Genomic DNA, 17,576 nt, shown 5'->3' on the forward strand with positions numbered 1-17,576 from the left:
AAAAAAAAGAACTAGCATCTTTAGCAGAAATTTGTAAGAACAATCCATCATTTCTACATGAAATTAAAAGTCTCATGTTCCAACTTTCTTGTGCAAAAAGTCTTTCTGCTTTAACCAAATAGCACCCAAAGGTTCTGTGTGATTAAATTTACCTGAAAAGCAAATATTACTGCTCTGTAAGATAGCTAAATATTTTAAGTGCCTTTATCAATTTAAAAATTATGAGCATTTTTTATTGTTATTTTTTAATGTAACCATTAAGTTAAATTCTTTCTAAACCATACAATTTTGTATTTGGTAATAGAATATTGTTCAAATGTATGGAACAGAACAGAGATGTTAAGGGTATAAGGTTTTTATTAAAAACTGGATTTGATACTCACTGTTCAACTAATAGCAAAAATAAAATTCAGAATTTTTCAGTTACTTTCTTTTAAATGTTACTGTTTTTTGTTTGTCATTTCTTGTTCCCTCAAATAAAAATCCATTCGACTAATGCTATCAGTGCATAACTTTCCTATTCAACTCATGTTTATGTGAAGAAAATGATCCTTTTCAATTTCCAAGGAAGTGATTTTGGCATTATTCTTGAAGAGGAAAGGAAAAGGAAAAGGAAAAAGAAAAGGAAAAGGAAAAGAAGAGGAAAAGATCTATTTATTTCAAGGGCTCAAATATCACTGTCTTCAGTCAGTGAAATCCAAATTTTAATACTTCATAGAACTCACATCAAGGAGATGTTTGTAAATTTGTAGTTATTTGACATCTGAAATATGGAACTTATCTGCATGTGCCTGTGTCAATCCTGAGTCAGCTGAAGAACTAAACAGACAAATGTAACTGCATTTTCTGTAACCAAAATCAAGATTAACTCCCTTTGTGAGCAAACAAAGTTGAGAATGCAACTCAAGGTATGATAAGACTGTTGTTCCTTTACTACATATGCACACACACAGAGTTATATTCTCCAGCTCAGTTAATCTATGCAGGACAATTAACCTAATCTAAATTTGTCAAAACACAAGATTTGTTTTTTAGAAACTTACTCTTCAGAATGAGTTTTTCATGAAACATATGAACCACTGTTAAAGGCATTTCCTTTTACCAGAGCAACAGCTTTGATTTTTTGATTCTATCTATACTAGTCTCTAATGACTGTTCAGACACTGAGCATTCAGAACTCTGTAATGTTTGTTCCTGGCAAACAAGCAACAAAACTCAGTTGATGTAGCATGGCACTTTGAACAGTTCTGTAATTGTAAACCTGTGTCACTAGTGACATAAATGAGAGAATCCGATTATTTCAGAGATCTTGATAAAATGAAGAAGACATTGATGTTATTCTTGTAAAGCAGTGAAGACAATACAAAAATAAAAATAAAAAACAACAATAATAAAATAAATAAAAATAAAAAACCTCAGAATTTTTCAAAGGTTCATCAAGCTACACTTTCACATGCTACATTTTTAATAACACGTGCAACTATTAGACAGGAAAGATTATTGCACTCCCTGGCTGCATCAACTTTTGGATGTATGACATTTCCTATTGACCTGGCTCTTATACAGTAGAAAAGTAAAGTTTGGGAATGTTTTGATACTGTTCTGGATAGTTTCATTCCTCATTTATCTCACTGAATATACAGCTTAAAGATTTCTCAACATCTTTCAAAGCTATACATAGAGTAATACCCTACTATTTAACATGTTCTCTGTTTTTCTTCCTTACTTCCAGGCTAGGAGTTTACAATTCTCTGATTTATACGCATTTTCTACTCAATGATCCAGCCACCTTACTGAAATAATAAAATTATAAAATGCAACCTTACTGATTCCAGTTGCATTTTTCTTTGTTTTGTAGAATGTCTATAATCTTGGTATTATTGGAACTATAATATCTTTGAGGAATGGGAAAGAAAGCCCACCATTATTGCCTACACATTTCCCATAAGAGACTTGTTTTTGCTCTGTAGCTTTGCTATCCAATATAGTGTGATCTCTGAGATATACAGTAGAATTCTTCATGTCACATTGTGAGCAAGAATGGGTAGGTAATCAGTGGGAATGTGCTGTTTTACAAAGAGCCTTAGAAAAGAATATTTTTACTAAAAATTATCCTTTTACTGCAAATATTAATGCCATCAGATTTGTTCTGCTAATGTTCAGCTAAACATACTGTAACTTATAAAGTGGAAACGTTAACAACATCCCAATAAACGTAATTAAGTTTCTTCAAAGAAAACAGTCTGCTAAATGAGAAGAGTGGAAAGAAGTGAGAGTAATTCAGAAGGCAGCAAAGGTCTTGTGTGGATGTAATGGGGTTGGTCAAATGATTACTCATGGAAGATATTTAACCATAGGAAAAGGAGAGGAAGCAAATAAAACGAATATGAGAAACCTTTGGACTGAAAGCAAACTGGAGTCTACATTTTTTATGAAAAAACAGAAGGTTTACTATTTTGCTGAATTTACTCATATTCCCCAGTACAATCTTCCTTAGTTTTCAATCCCACCTCATCTTTTTTCAAATATGTTTTGACAGTTTACTAAGGTGACATTTTTCAATTATTTTTTAAATTATCTGTTCTGTAAGTCATGCTAGGTAGGTAATTGTCTCTCCTTAATGATGAGAAGTAAAATCTTATGTCACGGGATGATCATTTATATTCTTAATTTCTAATTCAAATTTCCCAAAAATAAGCCCTAACGATCTCCAGTGGCCTCTCTTATTCTCTATTTATTTTTATAATCTATTTTTTTTTTCTCTTTCTTTCTCAGGAACCTTCCACAAGTACTTATGAAAGTGTTTTGTTAATGCAGAAGTATAAAATTATTATCTGATGTCCTCTGCATAATAAAAGATATTCACATCCTCTTACTTTACGTACCATAAGACCTGAATATGTTCCTTGTTTTCTTAACTTCAAGAGAGTTAGCAGTATCAGTGGAAAGGTGTTGAGGCAGCTAATTCTTGTGAATGCATTTTATGAACATAGAGAAGGAATATAAATATATGTACATACATGCATATATTCAAAAGCTTTTTACATTAAACAAAATTATTAATATGATATTGGATTTCAGGAAACAAAATGCAAAAACGTGTTCCATTAACATAATATTGACCTCTATGAAGGCTTTTTTTCATTATCATGAAGTCTTCAGTCACACTGTCACCTATTTTGTTGTAGGTTTCTTGCTGAAACAATAGGATACATTTGCTGAAATCCTCCTATTGTTTAAGTAGGCTATTGTGTATTCAGTTTGTGAAAAGTCTGTTGCTGCAAGTTTGTCAGTCACTGCAGTCTCAAATCATTTCTTGTCTTAGCTGGGAGATTTTAAAAAATCATCAGCTATTACTCTGCTTCACATACATAATGAGTGAATTCATATTTAGTAGCATTTCCATTCCACATAAGAGTGCTTTCAGCTCTCCCACTTGCTTTCTATTGGTATAGTATATTTTCTGTTTTACTTATTTTTGCTTGATGCACAAAATAGGACTAAGCATGTAATGCCCCTTACCAAATTCATCAAACAATATTTTTTTGTGAAATGAGGCAAATTAAGGATCTCGAAATAGACAGATAATGTGGTTAGATTAACAGTAAGATTTACAGAGTTATGTTTTTCTAACAAAAGAAAACTATGTGCAGATTTTAAAAGATATGTTCTTGTATGAGTTTAGATGATAAAGGCTTGGTCAACTGAAAATCTGTTTAAAACGTCAGGATTGGTTTTATTCTTCAAGTAGGTTCTTCATTATTCTCACCCCTCTCAGCATACCTCTTCCTCTCAGCATCTGCACCATACTGTTTTGGACAAAGAAATGTTAACAGAGAATGACTTGGCAGGTAAGTATCCCTTATACATGTTTTAAAAGGCCAGGAAAAACACAGATAGAGTCTCAGATTTTCTTTCACTCATAAATCCAAATGTCATAAGTCCTAACATCATTTTTGTGAGGCACTTGGGCTTTTGGAACGTCATGCTTCGGGATAAAAAACTGGCTAAACTCTTGTTTGCAGATTGTTGTCTTGAGATTTCTGAAGTAGCTTTTAACTTGAAAAGCCTTGCTTTCACATATCACTTGTTTGATATTATGCTTTCTTTAAGAACAAACTAAGTTGTCTGGAGGTACATTGGTGCCAACTAAAGAAAAGAGAAACTGGGAAACAGATAATTGAGCCTAATTCTAAATGCTAGCCATACAGTAGGATACAACTAATTTCATTTATGTAGGTAGAAGAAATTATGAAGATCTTTCAGATTTTAGTTAACGCTGATACACTGTAAAATCCTAAATGGCTGTTTTCAAAGTTGACTTTTCCAGTACAGTTGTAACTTAGTTGTATTATAAAATATAAGGAAATTCCTTGAGAAACAGCTATCTTTATTCTAATTTTGCTTCCGAGAATCTCTTAAAATGTATTTTTTTCCCCCTATTCCATTCTTTGAATGAAATTGGAAGAGTTTCTGGGAGAACAAAAAAACAAAGTATAGATGATGCCTTCTGCAAGCATTTGCAATACAAATAATCAAACCAGAAACCCTGTTAAAGCAGTTTTTACAAGGAAATCTCAGTCCAGACATCCATGACCTTGAAATCTGTTGTGAATCTGTTGAAATGAGCATAGATTATTTTTTTTTTATGTGCCTGAAGACTCAGACCTACCCAATGATATAAAGTGTTATGTAATAAATCCAGTGATTTCATAGGGAGACAGGCTTCAGAATAGGTCAGAAGATTTCTACCTATTTGATGAGTTTTTCATTAATTTTTGTAGTGAGCACCAACCCTCATTTGTTTGGTTCAGGCTGTGTCACCGAAGGAAATCTGAGTAGGATTATCAATTATTATGACAGCCTCTTGTCAAAGTTAATTATCTCCCTGGGAAAAAGAGAGAAAGAAAGAAAAAGAAAAAAAAGCTATTGGAGTATACATGCTTTGAGTTTTCTTTAAGAATACGTTATGGGGTAGTCAAATAAGGCCACTTAATAGAAACTCATAATTTTTGAAAACTTGGTTCTGGGCTGACATAAAAAAATGGTGATGTAAATAAAATTATGGAAGAGTTTAGGTAGATTTATCTGGGACTGTGATATGAGATGGCTCTTCTTCTTCCTCACTAAAGTGTTTGTCCCCTGGAAGCTGGCAGCTGTGACCAGACTCAAAAAAAGTTACCTCAAATAAAAATGGGCTTATTGATAGGTAAATGGAAACTGCTTGGCACCACAGAATCATAAAATCATAGAATCATAGAATGATCTGGGTTGAAAAGGACGTCAATGATCACATAGTTTCAAACCCCCTGCCATGGGCAGGGTTACCAACCATTAGACTTCCTAAATTGCCCTTGCCTCAGTTTAAAACCATTCCCGCTTGTCCTATCACTATCCACCCTCATGAAGAACTGTTCTTCCTTCAAGTATTGGAATGACACAATGAGGTCTCCCTGGAACCTTCTCCAAGTTAAACAAGCCCGGTTCCCTCATCCTTTACTCATAGGAGAGGTGCTCCAGCCCACTTACTGGCCCTCCTCTGGACCTGTTCCAAGAGCTCTGTGTCTTTCTTATACTGGGGGCCCCAAGCCTGGACACAGTACTCCATCTTTTTTGCCTTTACTTTTTTTTTTTCTTTTTTTTTTTTTTTCCCTTCTCACTTCAATTTTGTACTGAGGCACAGCACTGAGAAATAACTCTTCCTTTATACCTTCACTATCATGACTAAGAGGAGACAAAAAAATCACCTACAAAGCAGCTGATTAGAAATTATTTTCCTTATTCTCTTAGCGCTAGATTTTTTACTTCAAAAGACATGGAAGTTCATTCATCTGAGCATTAAATACTTTAAGAAAAACACCCAAAAGGAGTATTAGCTCATATTAAACAAATAAAGCAAGCAATAGAAATCAAATCAGTTTAAAGATCGCAAGTGCTTTTGAAAACAATTAGCATTAACACAAATCTCATTAAGTATTATACATTACTTGCCTAGAAGGCCAAATTCCAAAAGAGAAAAGGCTAACAAAGGAAACTTCAAGGAAAATTAAGTAAACTGATTAGTTTCATATTTTTCATTACTTTTATTTTAGAATTCATTTTTTCCAGCACATAAAAACCTTGTTGTGATGTTCATGTCATGGGCTGATTCTCTGCATTGCAGTGACCTCATTCTTGCTGTAGGCCTATATGCTGTAAAGGAGATGATGCATGTTTCTGATTAGATTTCTGGGCTTCACCCCTACTTTTATCCAAGACTATTAACACAGATTTTTATTACTTCCTGTAGTAAAATGTATTCTAAAGAGGCTGTTTTCAGCTCTGATTCAGACTGCATTTTGAGGGTGGTTGTGTCAAATAGTTTTCTATACTACTTTAATTCTTCTTCTTTTTTTTTTTTTTTAAAAAATTACTTGTTAAAGAAAAAAAAAAAAGTTCTTTACTGAAGATTTACTTTAGACACAACATTAAACATCATCTGCTGTTTTAGGTTTTGGTTTTTTTTGTTGTTGTTGTTTTTGTGTGTGTGTCATATTTCTCCTTTTGACCCTTCTGGCCAGAAGACATAGCCCAGAGTGACAAGTTCTTCAGTCTTTTTGTCATCCACTTGCTTAGATTTGAAAACCCACTTGAGTACATTTGCCACATTTTTGCCTTCTGTTTGACAATGAAGGTTATCAAGCTCTCTCTGGATTTGTATTTTTAAAGTGTCATCTTGCTGTGATCAGTATGACAGCATGTTTCATACAGTGGCCCAAAAAATCTTTTGGAAAAAACCCAAGAGAGGATTAGTTCTTATGAAAGACAAAGTTGGCAGAGTGAAGGAGTTGAAGGTTTCCTTTTTAATTTATTTTTTAATTGTTATTTCACATTTCTTAAAGGAATAAAAGAAAAAAGAAAAAAACAGGGGGGAGGGAGGGGACAAATCTCTTCACCTTTGGAGTTCATGTGATGAGTGATACCACTTATACTTCTTCCATAATCCCCTAGATAGTTCAACTTTTCAATCAGTGTGAAACATAATATCATTTTACTGCACATAAGCTTAAGACCTTTAGACAGGCAGACACTGATGCTCTCTACAAAGAAATCTAAACTGAATGTGAATTGCTCAGATAAAAAGGACAGAAGGCATTTGTAAATAATTTTCTTTTAGATTAAAAAACACTAAAGCACCTCATCTTATAATAATTGCTACATAGCATGCATAATGCAGACTGTTCGGGTGATACCAAGATATATTATAACTTAAAACACAATATCTAATTTACTGTTGTACTCTTTGCAGATATTATATGCTACAATATAAAAATGGTATTATTTAATTTTTCTTCAATTATGAGAAACTGGGTAAAAAGAAAAAACAAGAAAACAGCTTGAGAAGAATTAGTCATTGCTTTCTGACAGCCAGGCTTTATTGGATTTGACTTTTGTAGGCATGACACTACAATAGTCACCATGGTTATTTCTGGGATTAAGAGCAAGCACACAAAAATTCAGTATGTATTTTCTAATTAAAAAGCCTTGGTTGCAAATTTTCTGTTAGTCCTGTTGTCTGACTTTTAATCATCTCTGTGCCAAATGCTTTTTTTTTTTTTCTATTTTTTTTTTCCCCCAACATCAAAGGCCATCCCGACTTAAGCAGAGTCAGTGGGAGCTGAATAACTTAGCTCGTTATCTTAGACTAACAAAATGGAGATGTGGATCCTCCCTGTTGATGTTTTACTCTGGATGGGAGGAGCTTGATTAAGTTCATCATGTTTTGGGGGTGTTTTCTAAGGAAGCTGCAGTCCATTTTGAAATGATAGCTGAATCAAAGGAGACAAGGAGTTCAAAGGGCTAAAAGAGATGCTACTGTGAGAGATTCAATGATGTGCTTAAGTAAAAACAGGTTTGAATAAAGTGTCTCTGAGAATAAATTCTGACTAAATTCCAATACCAAGATACCAGAAGGAGTGGAAAATGACTCCAAAGCACTAGATTTAACGTAGTCTTTCAGGAATTTTGGTGAAACTGGCTGTTAAGTATCTCAAATCATGACAAACCTGAGCGCTAGATCTCAAACATTAAAAACGTATTTTGTTGTTCTTCTCTATAAAACCATCTTTTGAAATGAGTGGGTTTAGTGGTAGCGTGAAATCTGCTAGCTATAAATTTAAAAAGCAACATCTGCAGGGCTAATTTCCCTGGCATTGGTGGGAGGCAGCCCACTGGATCATTAGGTCTCACTGCTGAGAACAGCAGGAGTTGTGAACACAGTGATGATCAATGCAGAGCAATCCAGACACTATAGAAACCAAACAGCCATACCAAGGATATTAAACTATTAGCTAGAATAATAACAAAAATTAATTCTGTAGCAAACTATGATGAAGTTTGACATCCCAGATATGATTAGTATTTAATAAGATGTACTCATACTCACTGTTTTCTGAACATATTTCACAAAACAAATCTTTCTTCATCTCTCTCTGTTATCATATTGAGATGACTTGAGCCATATCAATCTAATGTCACAGCAACATAAAAAGAAATTTATCTTCATATGACATATATAATCATATTTTATTTTTAGCAAGAAGGAAATGGGAGGTGAAACAATACCGTGAGAGAAACATTTGGTGAAAGAGATATCTCTTTTCACCAACTGGGTATTATAGAAAATCAGGTTGTTCAAGTTGTACCTCACTAATTGGTTGGGTCTATTAGAAGGGGGACATCTCTAAACCTGCATCATAATTTACCAGATTAAAAAGTAACTAGTTGTTTCTTATGGAACGATAACCTAGTGGAAAAATACAATACTCAATACAGTTGAATGAGCTGTTTTGTGACTGTCTGTCTCAAGGAATTATGGCCTCCCATAATACAAGTAATGGCTTCACTTGAATGTTATATAAGACATGGGGAGGAAAAAATAAGCAGGTTTTGTTGTTGTTGTTGTTGTTTTGGTTTTTTTGTTGTTGTTTTTTTCCTGAAGGCTTAAGAGCTTTTCAATTTGCATGATTATTTTTTTTTAATTATTCTTGTTTTTTTGTTTTTTAAATAGAGCCATTAAAAGCTTACATGGAAATAGAGTAAAATGGAATATGTGAAGTAATGCATTACCTTTTGAAGATCTCCATTTTCAGTTCCAGGTCAACTGGTGAGGACAGTTTAATTGCTCAGTTCTTCTTTGAAATTACTGGTGTAGGAGTAATAAAGGAAGCACACTTGCAAATGCATTTTACATGGCTTATTGTTTACCATATATCCTTATGACTATTCCCTTTGGATGAAAACAAACTGTCTGTTGAGTATAGCAGATGACTAATATTACCATCTAAGAAGAAATTAATAAAGTAGATTAAAAATCTGTACTGAAGCCATAAAGAGTGAAGAAAAATAGCTATGATTCTCTGATAAAATCTTCTAGATTTGAAGTTTAGGTGTTTTACCTCTCAGTAAGAAATTTAAGTATTTTATTATCACACAATTACGTATTCCTTTGGGATTATAAAAGTGTACATTTTATATAATTCCTACTTTCAAGAGGATTTCCACCATTTAGACACAATAGAATAAAGTATGCAAATTTTCCTGTTGAAATGTTCATAAGCATATTTCTGTTTTATACAGTGTGATTTAAACTAAGAAGAACTGTGAGAAATGATCAATGAGCTCCTACGTCTATTTGCAGCTGCAATAAAGCCACTATAATACTGTAGGCTTGCAGAAAGCATCTCATAATGGAAATGTGATCAACTAACAATGAATGAACACACTTGCAACATTAACACTTCAGGGAAGAGCAGTGAAAATGATTAAATTCAAGGGACAGTATTCATAAGGGGAATTTTCTTATGTGAATAGATTAAAGCCAAGGCATTCTCAAAAGGAAATGGTTTTGTCTATGAGGTAACATTGTGTAGCTCTTGAATTAATAGAGCTACTGCTGCAGAAGGAAAGAGCTCACAGTTCCTCTTCAAACAAAAGCACTGAAGTGAGGGTCTCTCCTGCTTGAAACAAAGGTACTTAGTTCTTTCTCTGTTTTTAATTTGGAGGAAATTGAAACCAAGATGAGTGCAAAGAGATTGTTTAAGAGGTCTAGTGTAAACTGATCACTCTAATACTCCAATCAGTTTGCTTGACAGATTTTGTTAGATAATCATTAAGCATTAATACTATGATATACAACAATTATTAAAGATGCTTGACTGTGAAGTTACTCATTTTTTGGGAAATTCAAACTTAGTGAATTTTTTCCATGCAATTTCATTTCTCAGGCTATCATCTTCCATTAAATGGTTGGGTTAGGCGATTGAGTTAAATTTTAAAACTAATTACTGCATTATAAACATCTTAATATAAAATATTTATAAAATCTTTCCTATTGAGATTTCAGTGATTTTCTGACATAGAAAGAAACAGAATAATTGATTTCTGACTGCACTGTCCCACAATATAACTATTAATATATTAATTTAACTTATGGAATCTCAAAAATTTTGTATTTGTGTATACAGCTGCTTACATATAAAATACAACTGCTTACATTTATAATTAATCTCCTGCTGTACCCCTGCAGAGATAACTGTCTTACTACATATGCACCTGATCCTCTCAGCATGCATGTAGTACCGAGGCTGTCACATACATAATAATACTCTGAAATGTTTCTGTGTGATACTGTATTGTGCTTTTATGAAAAGTTTTTCTTTTGGAAGTATTCTTTCACTGAGGTTTAGACTTATCATCCAAACATTTCCACATTTTCCCTAGGAAAGGGGCATCAAAAGTTTGTGTCAAAAATGAAGCCTTGTAACCCGCCTGTTCCTTTGTACTTTCCTTCTCAAAGGTCTCTCAAGTGTGTGTGAACTTTGAGGAAGGGACCTTATCAATGCTTATAAATATCTAAAGGATGAGAGTCAAATGCATGGGGTCAGGTTCTTTTCAGTGATGCCCCGCAATAGGACAAGGTGCAACAGGCACAAACAAAACTCAGAGCCAATGCAGACTAGTTCAGGAGGGTTGTGCTTATAAATCACATCTGAGGAAATCAGAGGACCAAATTCATGCAACCAACAGTGAAAGCTGATCATCTTATTTCCAGCTTCATTTGCCCATAGACAATATCAAATAAATGACTGAAATAAACTGACTAAAAACATTATTAATGTTTCAAAGCTGATCTCCATTATACAAAACAGTATCAAAATGGACATGACAATTATTCTAACACAAATCATATTCTTTTCAATACTCATTGCTTCATTTTGATATCTTCATTTAAATACCTTCTTTTATTTTTCAGTAGTCAGCATTCTGAAGGTTAAAACGTGGCCCCATCTTGTGTAAGCCCTCAGTCAGTTCACAAAAAGACTCTAATCTCCTCACCTTCCTGCAGTGTGACTAGGCACCCTGGCTATTGAATTTCATCCATACTACACAGATTTTGACTACTCAGAAACTGTGTTATCTGTTGACATCGAGAAATAAAACTTTTGGTTTCTGACAACTATTACACTGGCATCCACTGTTCGAGTTTATCAAATTAACTGATGGCTTTGTTTGCCAACTCAAATAAGCACTGACTGGATATTTTATGTTCCCATTCCTCACTACCCACCATACACAATCACATACACATCACCTGGAGCACTGCATCCAGATGTGGAGTCCTCAGTACAGAAGAGATGTAGGCCTCTTAGAGCATGTCCAGAGCAGAGCCACAGAAATGATCCATGGAACTGAATACCTCTCCTATAAGGACAGGCTGAGAGAGCTGGAGCTCTTCAGCCTGGAAAAGAGAAGGATCTGTGGAGGACCTGATAGAGGCCTCTCAGTATCTAAAAAAGAGCTACAGGAAAAAAGGAGACTTTAGCAGGGCCTGTGGTAACAAAACAAAATGACTTCAAGCTTAAAGAAGATAGGTTTAAGGAAAGTCATTCATAGGAAGAGTGGTGAGGCACTGGAATAGGTTGGTTAGATATGTGGTTTCCAGCCCTTCCCTGGAGACTTCCAAGACAATGCTGGATCAGGCTGCGGGCAACCTGCCCTAGCTGTGGACATTTGTGTTCGCTGCAGGGGGGTTGAACTGGATGAACATTTAAAGGTCTCTTCCAACACAAAGGTTTCTATGATTCAGCATTTTAGTCATATTTGAACTTAGTAATACAATTTAAGGTTCAAACAGAACTTCACCAATTCCCAAACAACCTGTTTTTTATTTTCTCACGCTCACTCTTAAATAAAATATTCTCTACTGTTAGATAAAATTAAAGCTATTTCAGCTTTTTTTCCTTGAAATTTTATTTCAATATGTTTTATTCAAAGAAAAATATCATAGTTGTCCAGATTTGTATCTTACATTAATTTAACTCAAAAATATCTTCATTCAATTCCTTTTCTGATAATTCTTTATCTGCTTTATCTGTGATGGATCCATTTGGTGGTTTTCTAAGAGAAGATTGTTATTTTCTACTCTCAAAGAATTAATTGCTTTGTCAGAGCTCCAAGAGAGTGTTTGCTTTTCCATAATTTCACTTAGTGCCCCCTTTCCAAGGAATTTCTTTAACGTACAGTAGACATTCCAGCAGAGGGAAAAAATAGAAATAGAAAAAAGAATTTCACTTATATTCTGTCGACTACATGACTAACTAGCTTAAGTAACGGACTAAACATGTACTTGTTACATTTAAGGAGTTATTAAAAGATGCTACAACAATTTATGTAGTTTTATGCCACTTATTTAATTTTTTTCAAGGATAATAAGGAATTACTGTATCAAAAATTCTGAAGGAGTACTTATATTGAATAATTGAAATTAAGTAAAAATATGAAAACATGAAAATAAATGAAGTCATAACTGAAAGATCAAGAGACTAAGACTAAGCTGCACTTGTGGTAGTATGGTTATTGTTATAAAAAGCTTTGGGTTATTGTTATAAAATGCTTTGGTTTTCATAACTTTTTGGCACTATACATTATTTTAGTTTTTGAATTTCCACCTAAAACAAGTAATACCCTATGTTCTGATTTGGTTTTAGTTAAAAGCATCTGGCATTAGATCTAATTCAGTTCTTTCATTACTTGACATTTTTAATTTTTTTTTTTTTCCACTAAACCCCAAATTACACTTTATTTTCAGTTGCACATTTCTGGTTATCTAGAGCAGTCAAGTTATTTACTTTTCTAAACTGTCCTGATTTCCTAGTGTCTAATCTACCCTGGTTTGTTTCTCTGGAGACTTGAGCAAACCAGATTTTCTAGAAATTGCAACTAAGACCTGCCATCAGTTTGCTAGGACTTCCAAAGTCCTGCCCAGTGTTGAAAATGTAATATTTAAAAATATTATTCATATAAATCATATATAAACACAAAAATTGTATTCCTCAGATCAAATTTTGTTGATCTGATTTTTTTTTTTCGCCTTTCTTTTTTGAGAAAATATATTTGTTTCTTCACTTACCACTGACTCTTTTTTTCCAGCTCATCACTGTTTGATGATATCCAAACCAGGTCTGAGTGGTAGCTTGGCTCACACTCATCCTCTGCTTCTTTACTGTGGAAGTTTTCAGCCTAACAATATTCCCATCTGTTGTTGTTAACCAAAGATTCTGTAGCCAGATCTTTGCACTAGCTGCCAATCAAATCAGTGCTGCATGATATCACTTAATTACCTTTCCTGCAGTTCCAGGCATTGTTCTCTGTCAGCTGCTGGTCCATGCTGAGTACAGAGGTTCCTAATGCTCAATTCTTGCGTGCATCATCCTGTCTGTCAGCCATAGCTCACTGGATGCAGTTACTCAGCTCTTCATCAAGGCAAGGTCATAGTGCTCCCACAATACAACCCAAGTTTGCTTTCTCCCTTTTTTGCATCTTTCTGTACAGGCTAGGTAGGGGAAAAGAAAGCAGTCTAAGGGAGACAGGGAAGGAGGCACAAACACACTGATAATGTCTGTAACAGTGTTTTGTGAGGACTGTCAATGAAAGACTAAGTGTGTCAGAGCACACCATAACTGGATTAAAATGAACAAGGAGGTAAGGAAAATTAATTCCAAAACACCATTTAGATCAAGACATACCAAAATACTAAGACTGGTGACAAATTTGCAGTGAGCTGCACCAAAACCTAGATGCTTCCTAGAATGTTTACAAGGTTTTATCATTTAACAGAATGAAGCTGGATGTTTGCTACCAGAATATCTTTTATTACCTGAACTTCTGCTTAAGTTAACAAATTCTTCGAGTGATTCAGAAGTTATTAAAGCTACTGGTAATTCTTGCTCATATTTTTTGTTCCCCTATAACTGGAGGGCCTTCATACAGGCATATATTCCTGCTTCCTTCATTTTAGCGAGATGCACAAATTCTTGTTCTGTTTATCTTTCAAGTGGTCACTGAATTTATTAAGTATTATCCTCAACTGCATTGTAAATGATTGATTGAAATTACTTTCTAAACTGGAAAAGGAAGACTTGGTATAGCATCCATTGATTAAAAATTCCCCATTTTTCTTTCAGCTTAAAACTGACAGTCATCTTCTCCTACATAATCACACAAGTTACAAAGTAATCATATATTGCTTTTTATTCTCTAGTACTGACCCATACTGCATTTTCTCATTCCGGTTTGCAGCAGTTTTGCCAGCGGATAAATAAAAATAGATATTTATTATGCAGATAAATGAAGATAAGGAACCCGACTAAAGTCCGTTAACAAACAAATAAAATCTAATCCTTTAATTTCCTAAACATACATATATGTATTGATATTTTACTCCTGACATAGTAGAATATCTGGAGTGTAGTGATAGTGATTTGCTTTTGTTTATATATATATTATTTACTGAATATGTTCCCCTAATCCATTGCAAAAGAGTCTAATAAAAGGCTTCTCAATAGAGGTGCCTTAATTTAGGGATTGTCTAAAAACATCTGAAAAAAGTAATAGATATAAATGTTTGGTTTTAACAAGAAAAGAATATCAGTAAATCATAGAATGGCTGTGTTCCAGCGCCATAACTCTGTTAAAGACAATAACATGCAAAGATTTCATATCTTATTCTTACTCTAACTTGGCACTTGTTTTAAAATAATTTGCCTTTACACTTGATACATTTCAAACACTTGTTTCCATTGCCTCCCATCTATGGCATATTTTATTTAATATTACTGTTTCTAATCCTGCAGTAATGCAATGATCATAGTTTCATAGATTTTTATTTAGCAGAAATGCGTAAGGTTTTCCATCCATAAAAATGTATAACTTTATCAATATCTATGTATGGGTTGAAGACATTTTTAACTCTCTTCTTGACAGTGCTGTTAGTTCTGATTTATTTTTTAGATACATAAGAATCTATTACTTTCCCACTGCTATATTTCAAGATTGTATCTTATCCTCTTTCCCCAACATAATATCCTCATTTAGACCTGGTTAACCAAAAAAATTTGAGAACTGTCATTGCAATTGAAATATTCCTTTCTCCCCCCCTCCACGGACTTGGGAACCCGAGTATTTGATCACCATCACTTCAGATGGGTATGAAATATTGATGCTATTCATTTAATAATTCTTTTCATTATGTTTTTGCCCTGTACTTCCACACACACCGAAAAGCTCTCTATCATTTGAACAGCTACTGTCTTCAGTTCTTAAGATGAACATTGCCATTTCTTCTAGTTATCAGATAGCTCTTCTTATATATTCCTTAATAAGAGTTAATGCCATCTGTTTTTCATAGCTTATCCATTTTATTATCAGTTTTTGCAACTACCCCAGTTTTAGCTGCACTTCTACTCTTTATCTGTCTTCCTCTGATTTTGTTCATTATGCCCAGCTTCATACCTGTAGAACAAACAAGCTTTTTGTCAAAGTTCTGTCTCCATACTTCCACTCCCCCACAATCAAAGAGAGATTTAAAGAGGAAAAAAACATAAAATTGGAGTTAATATAAGAGGACAGTCCTCTTATCTCTCTGGGAGAGAGAAAATATTTACAGCAAGACTAAACAAACACATGCACTTACATGCTCTCTGAACCATATGGCAGCTAGATTAGAATGAGGCAGGAAAGAACAGAATGCTCAAAAAGGGACCTTTCAGGGTCACCTTCCCATTGCATGTTATGCTTAGCTGAGTTTAATATGATCTCGGGAATGCAAACAGTGTGATGAAAAAGAACAAATACAACATTCAATACAGTGAAAATATTCATGTATTCAATTAATATGACTTTTTTTAAACAAAGCTTTCCTTTGGAAAAAAGGCACATCTGTGAGATAAAAAGTGTGGCACATCCGAATATATCTAGCAAAATTTACCCAGTGAAATCTCCCAGCTAACGTGGAATCACCAGACATTTAAATGTTTGGACTTCTAAAATAAATAGCCACTTACAAGATCTATACCTGTTTAATAAAGCATATTGATATTCTGCATAAAGAATTAACTATTAAAAAGAAGTGTGAAATTTGCTAACAATTACTTTAGAACCATACACTCACTTTTTTTTCCCCTTCTTGAAATAAAATTGATATACAAATCTTATTTCACAGCAGTAGATGCTAAGAACTTTCACACGGACAAAAGACAGTAATGTAACATCAAATCAATCATCTGTGCATCTGAAATGATTTCCCATAGATGGGTGAAGGCATGCTGCAAGTTAGAGGTGAAGGGATGTAAACAAGTTGAAGTTCTTGTGTATCTGATTAAAGGTACTATAACAATTTTTAAATGGTCATCCAAAAGAAAAGAGATTCAAGCTACAGTGTATCAATTGAGCAATATAACTACTGCTGTAATCTCTGAAATTGCATTTGTAATGTCTTTCTATTTCTTGAGAGAAAACTTATAAATTGTAGGATGAAGATAGGAGAGAAACAATGGAAAAATAAAAAAAAAATCACATGTATGAAAAACAAAACAAAAATCAGAACTATATTTCAAGTAAATTAAGAAGCTACAAGAGAACTACAAGAGTGGAGGAAGGCAAAAGTTAAAGCAGAGCAAGGCAGGGCAAACTATTCAAAGGGAGGAATTAAATGAGATACTAATTGCAATGCTTTTGTTCTTTCCAATACAAAGATGTACTAAAGAAAGAGACTGTGAGGAAAATCTTATAATGCGACCACAAATGTTAATTAGCATTTATACAAAATAATGAGACAATTCAAAATGAAAAGTCTCACTTATTTGTAAGATGGAAAATAGAAAATTGTGGCCCTGCTCTGGATGTGCACCAGTCTGTGTCTCCTCTGTACTGAGGATTCCACATCTGAACACAGCACTCTAGGTGAGGCATCACCACAGCAAAGTAGAGGGGCATACTGTGAAATAATTGCACCACTAACCTCTATTTACTAGGCTTGTATACCATTCTCCCCAACTAAAATCAGTATGTCCTTTTTAAGGCACTTTCAGTATGGTTCAAATTTCCACAATACCCATGGATTAATCAATAGAAACTGCCAGTACGTTACTAAATCTGTAGCAACAATATAATTAATTTTGAATGAGAAATGATTTTTCTTAATTGTCGGCAAGTACCATACCCACAGTAAGCAAGGGTACACAGAGCAAACATTCATC

This window comes from Coturnix japonica, chromosome 5 (assembly GCF_054131305.1).
Source record: "Coturnix japonica strain WE chromosome 5, WE-NBRP24, whole genome shotgun sequence".
Taxonomy (NCBI): domain Eukaryota; kingdom Metazoa; phylum Chordata; class Aves; order Galliformes; family Phasianidae; genus Coturnix; species Coturnix japonica.